Source organism: Lepeophtheirus salmonis, chromosome 2 (assembly GCF_016086655.4).
Source record: "Lepeophtheirus salmonis chromosome 2, UVic_Lsal_1.4, whole genome shotgun sequence".
In the NCBI taxonomy this organism is placed as follows: Eukaryota; Metazoa; Arthropoda; class Copepoda; order Siphonostomatoida; family Caligidae; genus Lepeophtheirus; species Lepeophtheirus salmonis.
This window is the reverse complement of record NC_052132.2, coordinates 30,230,816-30,243,481: the sequence shown is the minus strand read 5'-3', so window position 1 is coordinate 30,243,481 and position 12,666 is coordinate 30,230,816.

The window sequence follows — 12,666 nt, the reverse complement described above, 5'->3', positions numbered from 1 at the left end:
TATATTCTTTAATGAGACAAATTCCAGGATCAGCAAAATCATTTACAACTTCTAAATGAATGATAGTGCCATAAGCCTTTGGGTAGTCATCTCAATCATTCTATAATAGGTGGTCTTGGAGGAATAAACTTTGAAACAGTTTTCCAGATTATTTTTGTATGGAAATCTTCGAAGTTTTTGTAGTTTCGTTCAGAGTAAATAATGGCCTCTCTTTTCATTACACAAATTCTACATGGCCTTTACAATACGTATTTTTGATTCTTAAAATTGGGCACTGGCAAATAGAGCTAATTCAACAGGGTCCTTGGACAAGTACCATAAGAGGTTGAATAATTTTTTTGATGGTGACTTCAATATGTTTGAATTAACAGAAAATATTTAAGGAGGGATATTTTTAAATTCAGCTAATTATTAGGTGCACTAAAGGCTTGATTGAGGAGCACACATCCAGAATCGAATACACTCTCACTATAAACACACAAATATTGTGCAATCTTCGGTCCTCTATGTCTATTAATTGGAATTGATATCGGTACAAACTTTTAAGCAGCATTAAAATTTTAACCATCGGGCCTAGTGACATAAATTTTACACCTTATGGATGCACATCATCAAGGAATACCTATAATTACTACGTAAATAGATTCTTTAAAATAGTGTGGAGGAAGATTTGTGTAGATATATTTCTTTGAATAATCAAGGGGATCTTGTCGCACATCTTCTACGAGACTAGCTATTTCACGGTCTTCAATTCCGGTATCATATTTAATTCAATTAATGGATGACTATTTCTCTTGAAATCTTTGAGCATTTAGAACATAAAGCGAAGACATAGGTACAAAACATGACTTGAATGCTGTACTTATGATTAGTTCCATGATATGGTGTCTACATGTGGGAGGTAAAAGGGTTTTTCCTAGTTCTTTCAAAAGAAGAACACAATCTCTAGTAGTCCTAACCGAATTTAAACTTGTTGTATCAAAGCACATGCATTTAATTTCATCACGTATTTTTCGTCATGAAAAGTTTGACTAAATAGCAGTGCTCCTAAATGTGATCTTAGTAAAAAAAAAAAAAAGGTTTAATTACTTTACTTATTGATTAAGACTTTTTGAATCAAGTTAAGGTCCGAAAAAGGTCAACGTCTTTACAATGAGAATTAATACTTAAGTACGATTTATTTAAGGGATTAAGGTTATAAGTCTTTTGATTCGAAAAAAGGTTAGTAAAAGGTCGGAAAAAGATCATGTGTATCCTAACTTAACTTGTTTTTTTATATTCTGAGTAAAAAAAATAACAAGTGCAAATAATTTGGGACGCATAAATTGTAAATATGGATATTTTTTCTTTTATGAGCAAACAGATGGACATACAGCAAAGAAAATCAAATATGTTAGTCTCTGTTCTTTTTGACCAATTAGAATAAAACGTTTTGATATATTGGATTGAAAATTTTAGCATAAAAAGGTTGGTTGTAATATGAAGTGTTAAGATGATTTCCAGGTCAAAATAAAAAATAGTAAAATTTCAAAATTTTAAAAATTGTTGAGCAATTTCCAAAATATTTTTTTAAAACTGTTTAAAATTTATATACGATGTCTTTATCCTGAAAAAAAAATTTCAAACCTCGGAGACTCTCAAATTTAAAAAATAAGCTCCACCCTACAGTCCATTAGACAATTTACTTGTCTTATTGTCACGTTGCCACATCAAACGAATGTATTGAATGTCTCCATTTGCTCTCCCATATGATTCTTGAGATTATGAGTGATGGGTCGTTAATACTCAATGAAGCGCTGGCAGCGGCTAATCATCCACTTGTCGACCTCTGGCTAACTTGTGCAGCCCATGGACTAAGGTGTATTATAGGATACAGAAAGGGGTCATTGATGCTCAGGGAAGCGGTGGAGTTGGGTAATGATCTACCTCTTGAACTTGTATTTTTTTTCCATAACCCGTGAATGGGTTGTATTGTAGGATATTAAAAGGGTATTTTATGCTTGGGAAGCGGTGGCGGTGGGTAATAATCCAACTTTTGTAACTTGTTTACTTGCACAAATCGTGGGGGGTGTAACATAGTATATTAGAAAGGGTCCTTGATATGTAGGATAGCGGTGGAGATAGATTTTGATCCTCCTTATGGACCAGCGGTTCACTAGTGTAACCCATAGGCTGGGGTGTATTATAATATATTCAAAGGGATGTTCAGGATAGTAGTGGCGTTAGGTTTTCCTCCACATTAGGGACCAGCTGTCCCCCCCACACAATCTGTTGGTAGGGGTATATTTTCCAAAATGAAATGGGGTCTCTTGTGATCATTTCTTATCATACTATGGATTGATTTACTTAATATAATGTAAATTTCAATGAAAATGAACTAGGCCATGGATTTGTAACTTTTTAACATAATTTGCCACATTGCAACTGAAAATATTTTAATGGGCCACAGAACCTATAAGGAGTAAGTTCCATTTCTTGAAAACTATGACATATTTAAAAACAAAACTATAAAACATAAATATTTTTCCAATTTTGGACCAATTATATAGATATAATAACACTTGAAGTGAGAATAAGCAGTGGGGCCCATATAAATATTATACAGGTCACAATGCAGCCTACGATCCACAGGTTCTACATTCCTTAACTAGATTATTAAATTATATAGAAAGTAAATTTTGGTTATAAAGGTTTTTTTTATCAAAAAAAGTTAAGCTAAAGGTCATAAAAAGGTCAAATTTAACCTGCTCTGTCTACTTCAAGTAATAAATTGACCATTGGTAATAATATGGACAACATAACCTGTAGATTATATTTATACAAAGAGTGTGATATAACCACTGAGTAGCATCTATTAGAGATGTTTGGAAATATAAAATAGAAAAGGCTCGAAGTGGAGGCCATAAAGAGAACACCAATTGATAATAACAATTGCGTACATTGTCTGTAACATATATATAGATCTTATGGTCTTTTTTTCTTCTATCTTAAAAAATCTTTTTGAAATTACACACAGTGTTAAATAGAGACCAAGATTTTTTTAATAGTCTGATGGTTAGACCTTTATAAAATGTGCCCTGTTTTTATGTTAAAAAATATAAAATAAAATTGAATATGTGATTAAGTTTTGAAAGGAAAGCAGCTTAAATGTGATAAGATTTCATTAAATTAGCTTCAATGTGCGATGAGAAGAAGGAAATAAACAAAAAAATGGGTTCCTTACCTTGCAATTACATTGGCAGAAGTTACTTTGATGCTTGGAAATTAAAATTTTAGAAATCGTTGAAATTTAATCCAAAAAATATTATATCAGGTTTGTTGTTCTTTTTTTTGAAAAAAAGGGAAAGATGAAAGATTTGTCTATTTTTCTACATAGTCGATTCTACTTTTAATTCAAAAAGACTTATACATGTTACAAGAGCTTGGAGTATTTTTGTAGTTCCCAACATAACAGTGTTTTTTGTTTTTTTAAATTTCATAAGCTGTTATCATTATTTTAAATCCATGAGAAATAATCATCTTTGTATGAAGTAACCACGAGAACTCATGAAGGAGAAATAGTAACGTTGACGTCTTTGATGGACTTAGACTAAAATTGAGGATCGACAAGAATAATCAATGCCTGCCATGTCTTTTATAGATTTATATAATTTTCTATTTCTTTCCTTTGGTCATTGCTTCGGTTGTAGCTGATCTAATAAAACGTCATGAAAGATACGCTTCTTCCTCTCAAACTTAATATTCCATTTTCTTTTGATATACATAATTTAATTATATCAAAGAAATATTAATTAGTATACCCGTATTAGCATTACCTTATTACATTATGTTTCTTAGAATGATAAGAGTTGTACATGTACTATTAATCGTTATTACTTATTTCTTTCTTAATAATTATAGTTAAACACTTTTTTTAAAGCACAATCTATGTTGAATAAGGCATTTACACACACTTTTCCTCAAAATTATTTCTACACTGTTTAATTTTTGTAATGAACCTTTCGTAGTTTTGACAAGTTCGTTTATGCGTTATATGTTAATAACAAATTCATCCTTGAACATTATTCATATCCCTGGCTTATATCTAAAACAAATTTGTCACAAATGTGTAATCTTTGCCATAAATTATTTCATTACAATGACACAAAAATAGCATCCTTCCGGAAGAATATATTCAGGAAAATTCTAAAGGTCATACTCAATTTCATGGTCTAGAAAAAGGAACTCAGTGAGGACTGGCGTCTTCCCTGTTTCCACCGTGAAGAAAAGATTTAAAATAAGTATAATGTCGCTGTGTAACCGTCATAGAGCAAATAAGTAATTACAAGATGTTCAACACTGCAAAAACTCAATGTACGAGATAAAAAGTATAATATGTCCTCCAAAATACAACCACCGGACAACATAGAATATTTTTATGGACGTATGTCTCAGAAAACGCTGTTGCTACTTGGGGCAAAAATGTATTTACATGCTTACTCCTTACTAAAGGTTATCTGAAGCAAGGTCTCAGCTTTTTGTCAAGCATCTTGTGTATGATTAGTCTGCACTAGTTTAATGACAAAAACATCACCAAAATTAACAAGGATATGAAGCATTATGAGGATAAGCGTATCTATGTATTCGTGTCATATACCACAGCCTACGACATTTATAAAAAAGTAGTTTGAACAATTAAGTAGAATTTTAATATTTTCTTGAAAAAAAGAAAATTATCAGTGGGGAAATGTTTCATAGGGGTAATATAACATAAAAAGTAAGAAATTTTAGCTATAACCATGATCATAAAATTTGAAAAATACAAAAACATACAAAAATATACTGATAATGCACAAAAAAATTATTCATTAATTTTCAAAATATCATTATAAGGACTAATCTATGAAGTTTATTCTCTTTGTTACTCGTTCGTGACATCTAGGATATTAATTGCTTATTTAGAAGATGTGATGGCGTAGAATCGTACATAGACACAAGTTCATTTCACATTTAAAACAAGTTGCAGCTTGACACATTTCCTTTAACATTTGGGAAGAAATGTTTGAATTTAAACAGGGGAAGACTATAAACACTCCATATGTTTAAAGACTATCCGAATTAAGCTTGTCTGATCCAGTTCAAAATTTTATATATCTGTAGCATCGTCAATCCTTTTATGTTGAATGGGTTGGGTGTGAAATGTACGGGTGGTGAGTAGGAGGGAATGTATTTTCACCTCGTCCTTGAAGGAAACATTATGTTTAGACGTTTATTTTAGACAGTTCCTTGTGTTGTACTGGAACAAATATTCTAAATATTGAGTAATTTTTTTGGTTATAACTTATACTTTAAATATTATGAGAAGAAAGGTAATTTCGAAGACTTTCTCTTTTAGATCCTACAACGGGTCCAACAAAAAAAATCACCAATATTATAATAGGTGCTGTTAATTTAATTATGAAAAAAACAAAAAAAAAACATTTATTATTTTTATTTTCCTGTCATCTCTAATATTATTTGAGAGGCTTTTTGACATTTAGATTTCCTCAAATTGGACCTCTCTCTCTCTCCACATTATTTAAAACATGATCTTTTGATTTTGTTAAATCTTTCAAATGTGATTTCATTGAATATTTATTAATTGGAACTTCCGATCAATTAATCAATTGTATGTGTAATATTCTAAGTATAATATAACACCGTATGTATTATATTTGATGTATGCTTTTTGGATTCCTTGATTTGATGAGTTTGACAATTTCTTACTAAAATCAAATAATAAATGCAATTGAAAATATTTAATCAATGTGTTATTGAACAAAAAAATGTGAGTTTCTTACTTATGAACTTCCAATATTGCAAACGCATTACCTCATTTAAAAAAATATAGGATAAACGTTTTTGGAAAATTTAAAAATATAACTTTAAGAGAGACATTAGATAAATTCCTTTATCTAATTATAAAAATCAGCAAGGAAAATTAGTCAATCACTTTGAATTTAAAAAAATCTGCCATTTTGCCTAAGTTTTAACTTGTACAAGTTGTAAAATGATAATGCTCTAATAGAATAATCCATGGATGATTGTTTTGTTAATGTTGTATTTTTTGACTAATTTAATAAAAATGACTAAATTATAAATATTCTCTGGACATGTATAAAGTTCAAATGCCCACATTTATGTTACTCATAAATACATAATAACTTTGTAATTTTAACGGATCAAAATGAAATGATGCAATTAATTAATAGTTGGTAATAAGAATGAACAAAATAGGATTTTTTCTTTATCTTATATCTTGAACAAATGGAGAAAAAAAAATATTGTCTATGTTTTTTTTTGTTTTTTTTTCAACGAGTAACTCCTTTTATATTTCTCTCGTGTGCTAATAAAAGTTTGTTATTGCAGATCTGTCTCTAGAATTCCATGATTATATTTATAATATATCCTAATTACAAAAATTATATATTATCATTCGATTAATAGATGACGTGAATCGTTATATTATCTTGAGTATATCTGATGGTCCAATATGGGAATTTTTATCAATCTAATAAATACATATTAAATTTTTATCTGCTCACTATTGTACTCAGCTAAATTTATATTAACGATTAATAGATGACGTGCATCGTTATGTTATCTTGAGTATATCTTATGGTCCATTATGGGAGTTTTTATCAAGCTAATACATACACATTAAACTTTTATGAGCTCATTATAGTATTGAGCCAAGTTAATATAAATATGGAACCATGGTATTTTATCTTTATTTTATGTTATGAATCAGCTTGTAAAAATTGCTATCCAACTATACATAGGCATATACACAATTCAACAAAGCTCTAAATTAATATTGGACAGCAATATATATGTTACAGACTAGGATCAAATACGCAGGAATAGTATATTTCTAATCTACAGACTATTTTCTTTGTTATTAAGATTTTTGAGTTTATTTTCAAAAACAAATAAAATTTGTTGAAATTCATATCCTATTATTGATCACAATACCGGATATAAGTATTATTATAATCATTATCTAATTACTACACACTTATAAAACAACGAAATTTTATTTCTAATTTGTTCAGTAGATATTTTACTCTGAAACATTCAAAAAATATATTAAGATACGAACTTGAAAAATATATTATTTGATTTGTTTTAATAATAAAAATTCAGATAGGAAGTTTGCTATCTTTCTAAATTGGACAAGATCATTTTTTTATAAAATCTAATTGAGGAACAGTTTTTCACCGGTAAACAGGGGTGGGAGGGAAGGGAGCACGAAATCTATAGTCTCCCAGCATTGAAAACTTTAAATGGTGCCAAATTTGGGAAAAATGAAAGAAATTTAAATCCGGGAAGATTTTAAAAAACGCCAAATGCCGTTTCTTGAGGAAATTGAATGGAAAAGAGTATTCAAATCAGTTTTGGGACTCTGCTTAACAATTTATTTGAATTTTCAACGAATTGGTTCAGATACAGGCTTGTTGTAAACACACTCCCTTTTGGAAATATACAATGGAGTGCTCTTAAAGATAGATAACTCTTCAACTATACTTTATAATCTTAGAGATGAACAATAGTAATTTTCTTTGTACCTAAACAAAAGTGGGTTGTTCAATAATCCAAAAAATATCTTTCAAAATTGAGCATTTAGGAATGGATAAGTACGGGTGAGAAAATAATTTTTTGATCTTAATGATATGAATGAATATACCTCAAATACCCTGTCATTTTTCACGTTGAAAGTATGGTAGCTATTAAATGCTTAGAAAGGAAAAACGGGTCCTGCACAGTTCAATAACGATGTAGTTTAGAAGAGATTAGAACTTCAAAACGAACCATAAGTGTAAAATGGGTAAGGGGTTATGTCAGTAACACTGGGAACGACTTTTTGGATGCCCTGACTAGTATGGGGTTCTAAATGAATTATCAATCACATATAGAAGTTCCACAGATAACGTAGGAGGTAAAAATTAAAAATTAGTAAGTGCAAATGGGAACATGAATGGCAGATTGATCCAAGTTGCCATCAAACGAAACGGTTCTTGACAAGCCCTAATCATGGATGGAAGTTGCAATCACATACTAGAACATTTCTCAAAAAAATATTAAGCTTTATTTTCCAATGAAAATCCATATAAAAATGGGATTAGTCGATGAGGATTATCGCAGACTATGTAAAGAAGGATCAGTGTCTCCTATCCATTTCCGGACAGAATACCACGCTCCTACTAAGTTGAGAAGGAGCCAGTGGGAAAATTGTGAGGATGTTCGTTGGAGTAAAAAATGTAAAAAGTTTCATCAAAATTCTCTCGGGGGCTAAACGCATTAAGAACGTTTCTCAAGACGATGGCCGCTTGTTACCTCCAAGATAAAAAAACTGATTTATTTATTTATTTTATTTTTTAACAAAATATTATTTATCTTCATTTTTGTTTACTTTACTATATTTTGTTTTTATTGATGTAAGACATTTTTATTGTCTGTGTTTGGGGTTTTTTTTTATTTGTTTTTTAAACTCCGGTTTTATTAATGTGTCTTTATTATTGTGTACGAGATGGTTCAAATGTTTAATTGAATTATATTCTACCTCAAGGGTATATGCATCACGGGTTTCTGCATTAAATTGCGGTTTCCGTACCCTTGGAGAGTGCCGTGTGTTTATGGTTCTTGGGAAATGACAATGGAAAAAGCTTTTAATCACTTTCGATTTTATAAGTTTCCCAATGGATAAAGATTTACTATAGAATTGAGGTACGGAGTCTGGATAGTCAACTCCATGGTCTTAGTGTGCTACTTCTAGAGACACTCCTTTGTTTTGGGTTGGCCGTATGTTGTGTATCATTGTCTTGCTTGAAGACCCATCAACGACGTATTTTCAGTTACCTGCATTGAGGGAAGGAGGTTGACCCCAAGATTTCCCTGTGAATGACTTTGATAATTCAATGCATTTAAGTCTTCCTCTCCTTTCCCCTGGATGGAGACTCACTCCCAATACATATTGTTTCCACTCCTATGCTTGACGGTTAGACAGTGTCTTGGGATCATACTCAGCATGTTTCTTCCTCCAAACACTTTTTGTACATATATTGTATAATATCTATCTCTGTTACAATTAACATAAAAGCTATAGATCATTATTTCTTTTGTCAGCGGGTAAACTTACAAAATAAGAAAGGGATCAAATACTATTTATTATCTTCACTGTATATAATTATATTTGATTATTTATATCACTTCAGCAAATGGTGTTGCCATTTATGTATTGTATAAACCTCAGTTACAATTACAATTAACAATTCATTGTATTGCATATATATTGGTTGCTTAATATTTTATCATTTCAGAGCTGTAGTACTGAATTCGAGAATTGGAATCCTGAGGGCTCAGACATAACTTGAGCTTGGAAAAAGTAGACTCAACAACTACTAGTTTTATTTCAAGTAATTGAAAAAATTTTCACTAGACATCTTAAAACCCTATAGCTTCACTTTGTTTATGGCATTTATAAGAATATTCCAATAAAATGCAAATATTTATAAATGCTTTTTGTTCAAAATTTACTTCATTAAGTGTGGTACCATCAAGATGTTTAAAAAAAAACATAAGTATATAATATTGGAAATCGAAAATCGTTAAACCAATGATAAGTTAAAAATATTATATAAAAGTTTTGAATAGTCTCATTAAATTTCGAATAACCCGATAAATTTAAGTAACACTGTCTTTGTATGTCAAAATAAATGTTACCTCAACTGCGAAAATAACTCTGTATGAGACATTCTAATATTGTACTTTTATTTATACATTTTTTTCCTATAGTGGTACTGCTATTTGATATCTGTAAAGTAATGGTTTTACAGAAATAGTTTATATATTCAGTCTTAACAAACAAGATCAAATGTCACTAATTCCTTCTGGTTCTGGCCCGTGGTATATAGAGTAAAGATATTTTTTTTTTTAATTTAATGCCCTGCGGGTAGGCTAATAAAAGGAACAGAAAATGTACATGGTAATTCTTACAATTTGAGGAATGTTTTGAGAGGAAAGCAGCTTAGCTGACATTAGATTAGATTACTTTATTAGATTGGCTACAAGCACCTATGATAGGATGAAAAAAACTCAATCCCATTCCGTATCTAGCAAAGACATAGGTAGGAATTTCTATGAGATTGATCCTCAATTCTACTTCGCGTCTGCCAAGGCCTAATCCCTTCCCCACAAGTCATCAAATCTACTCTACGTCTTTCATGAGCATACGTACTATTCATTAATTTATACATAGATGTTCTTTTCACGAAGAATAAAGAATAGCAACTCTGAAAAATACATAAACAAACAACTACAAAAATTATCACACTCGTTTTATGTTATAAAGGGTGATTCAAAACGAGCGGTTTTTGGATTGTATAAATAAAACACATAAAATATCATATTATGGTCTAAACTTTATTATGAGCCGAAAAAACAATCCTTTACAATTATTTCTACACAATAATCCCCTTCATGTGTTGGCCACAACTGGCCTTTAAATGGTACATTCTTTCGCACCAATTTTCGATGACGCATTCGAGCATTGTGACCAGAATCTCACGAATAACTCGCTCAATATTTGCTTCCAATGCTTTAATCGTCACTGGTTTATCCACATAGGCTTTTGCTTTTACGTAGACCCAAAGAAAAAAGTCCAAAGGTGTGATATCACACGATATTGGTGGCCAATTAACCGGGCCAAAACGTGAAATTAATTGCTCACCAAAATGATGTCCCAATAAGTCTATTGTTACATGCGCTGTGTAGCAAGTCTTGTTGGAATCAAATATCGTGGAGACCATGTACTTCAATTTGAGGTACACAAAAGTATGTTACCATGGCGCGATAACGCTCTCGGCTATTGCTGCAATATTTTCTACCCTGCGAGCTGTACGTGGCCTACCAGACGACGGGATATCCCAGCAATTGCTGCCCCTTCAAATTTTTCGATTATTCTGCAAATTGTGGATTCTGAAGGTCGATTATGTGGATCATAAGTTGGGCGTAATTTGCGAAAAATTTCTTTCACAGAACGCTGATTTTCATAGTACAATTGAACAATTTGTACAAGTTGTTGTGGCGTATTTTCCATGAAGAAGTATAAAACAATACTGAGTAAAAATGACGTTTGTCATTGTCCACATTTGAGGGTATCACAAAATGGAAAGAACAAGGATTCTGCGGATACCTCTTCGTGGAGAAAAATTTCTTATAATTTAGGGGAGCAACATCTAAAATCTTAACTATCGTGTCAAACTTGTTGCTTTAATACTCTTGTAAGTATCATAGAAAAAGGAATGAGCAAACTAACAAAAAATTCCAAGCCGCAATATGGCGCAAAGAAGCTGAAGCTAGTAAGGAAGCAATCAAGTAAACAACATTCATACCTTAATAATTTTTTTTAGTGCTGACCCGACCAATTCCGGTTTTTTGAAAATCAATTAATATGGTGAGTCGATTTTCAAATTCGAAGAAAGCCTTATTGAATTCATATTTATTGAATAAGCTTAATTTATATCATTCAATCTCATCAAATGATTTGAGTTTTGTGGCGACATCCCTAGGTAGCTTTCTAATCAAACGTAGTTTAACCTATTTGTTGGACCAATATTGTATATTTTATAGACTTTACTCCGAGGGTTAAAAATCATTTTTTATCCTTTTTTAATGATTACAGCTATTTTACCAACGTAGTAGGTATTATAGATATTGGTAAAAAAAGTTTATCCGTATGGTTTCCTCATGTGATGCAATTTCTAAAATAAATTAGTATTTTTAGAAGGATTATCAAATTTTTAAATACCTTTACATACGAATGTATTTATCAGAAGTACTTTTATTTAAATGAAGTTGTCCTTCATTTTCATTCACATAAAATTTTAAATAAATTTTCATTCACATAAAATTTTAAATAAAGGAGAATTTGATGGATTAAGTTCATATATTTAGAAACAAATGAGGAAAAAAAACACATTAATCTTGTGTGTTTTAAAAGTAAAAATAAAATAAAATACGGTATTAATACTTTTGTTAGCATCACCCTCCTTTATCTGCTTTTTGGAGGTAGAAACTGTATTACTCCCTTAAGGGGGAGAACTTTTCATTTAAAACGTCATATGAACACAAAAATATTACAATTAACATACAGAACTTTAAGATCAAATCGGCGTTTGTATGCGCTGGTGATTCAGCTGTCTCATGGAATCTTTTTTTTTTTTGGCGGCAAAAGCATTGTTGTATCAACAATATTTAGTAGAGTTTTGGGCATCGCAGAACAGCTGATCCAGTTATAAATTCGATTGAACTTTCAAAGGAGGAACGGCGTTGCTCTGTGACAATTGTTATTCTCCACAATAACGTAGAGATTTCAAATTGGGAGGCTTCAAATGTAATTGACGTCCCAATTCGTACCTTGCAAAAAATTTCTAAGTCTCTTTTGAAGACTGATGATCCCAGATCCGGCATCAGAAAAAGTCAACACAAGCAAATTGATCCAAAAAGTTCAGACCATGACTAATGATGACCCACTCAGAAGTTTCAGCTCCCTTTCTGAGAGGTTGGGTACCAGCAAAAACACATAGAGAACCTGTATGTTGCTGGACTTAAGATGCAAGAGCTACAGGAAAGTCCAGATCTAATCCA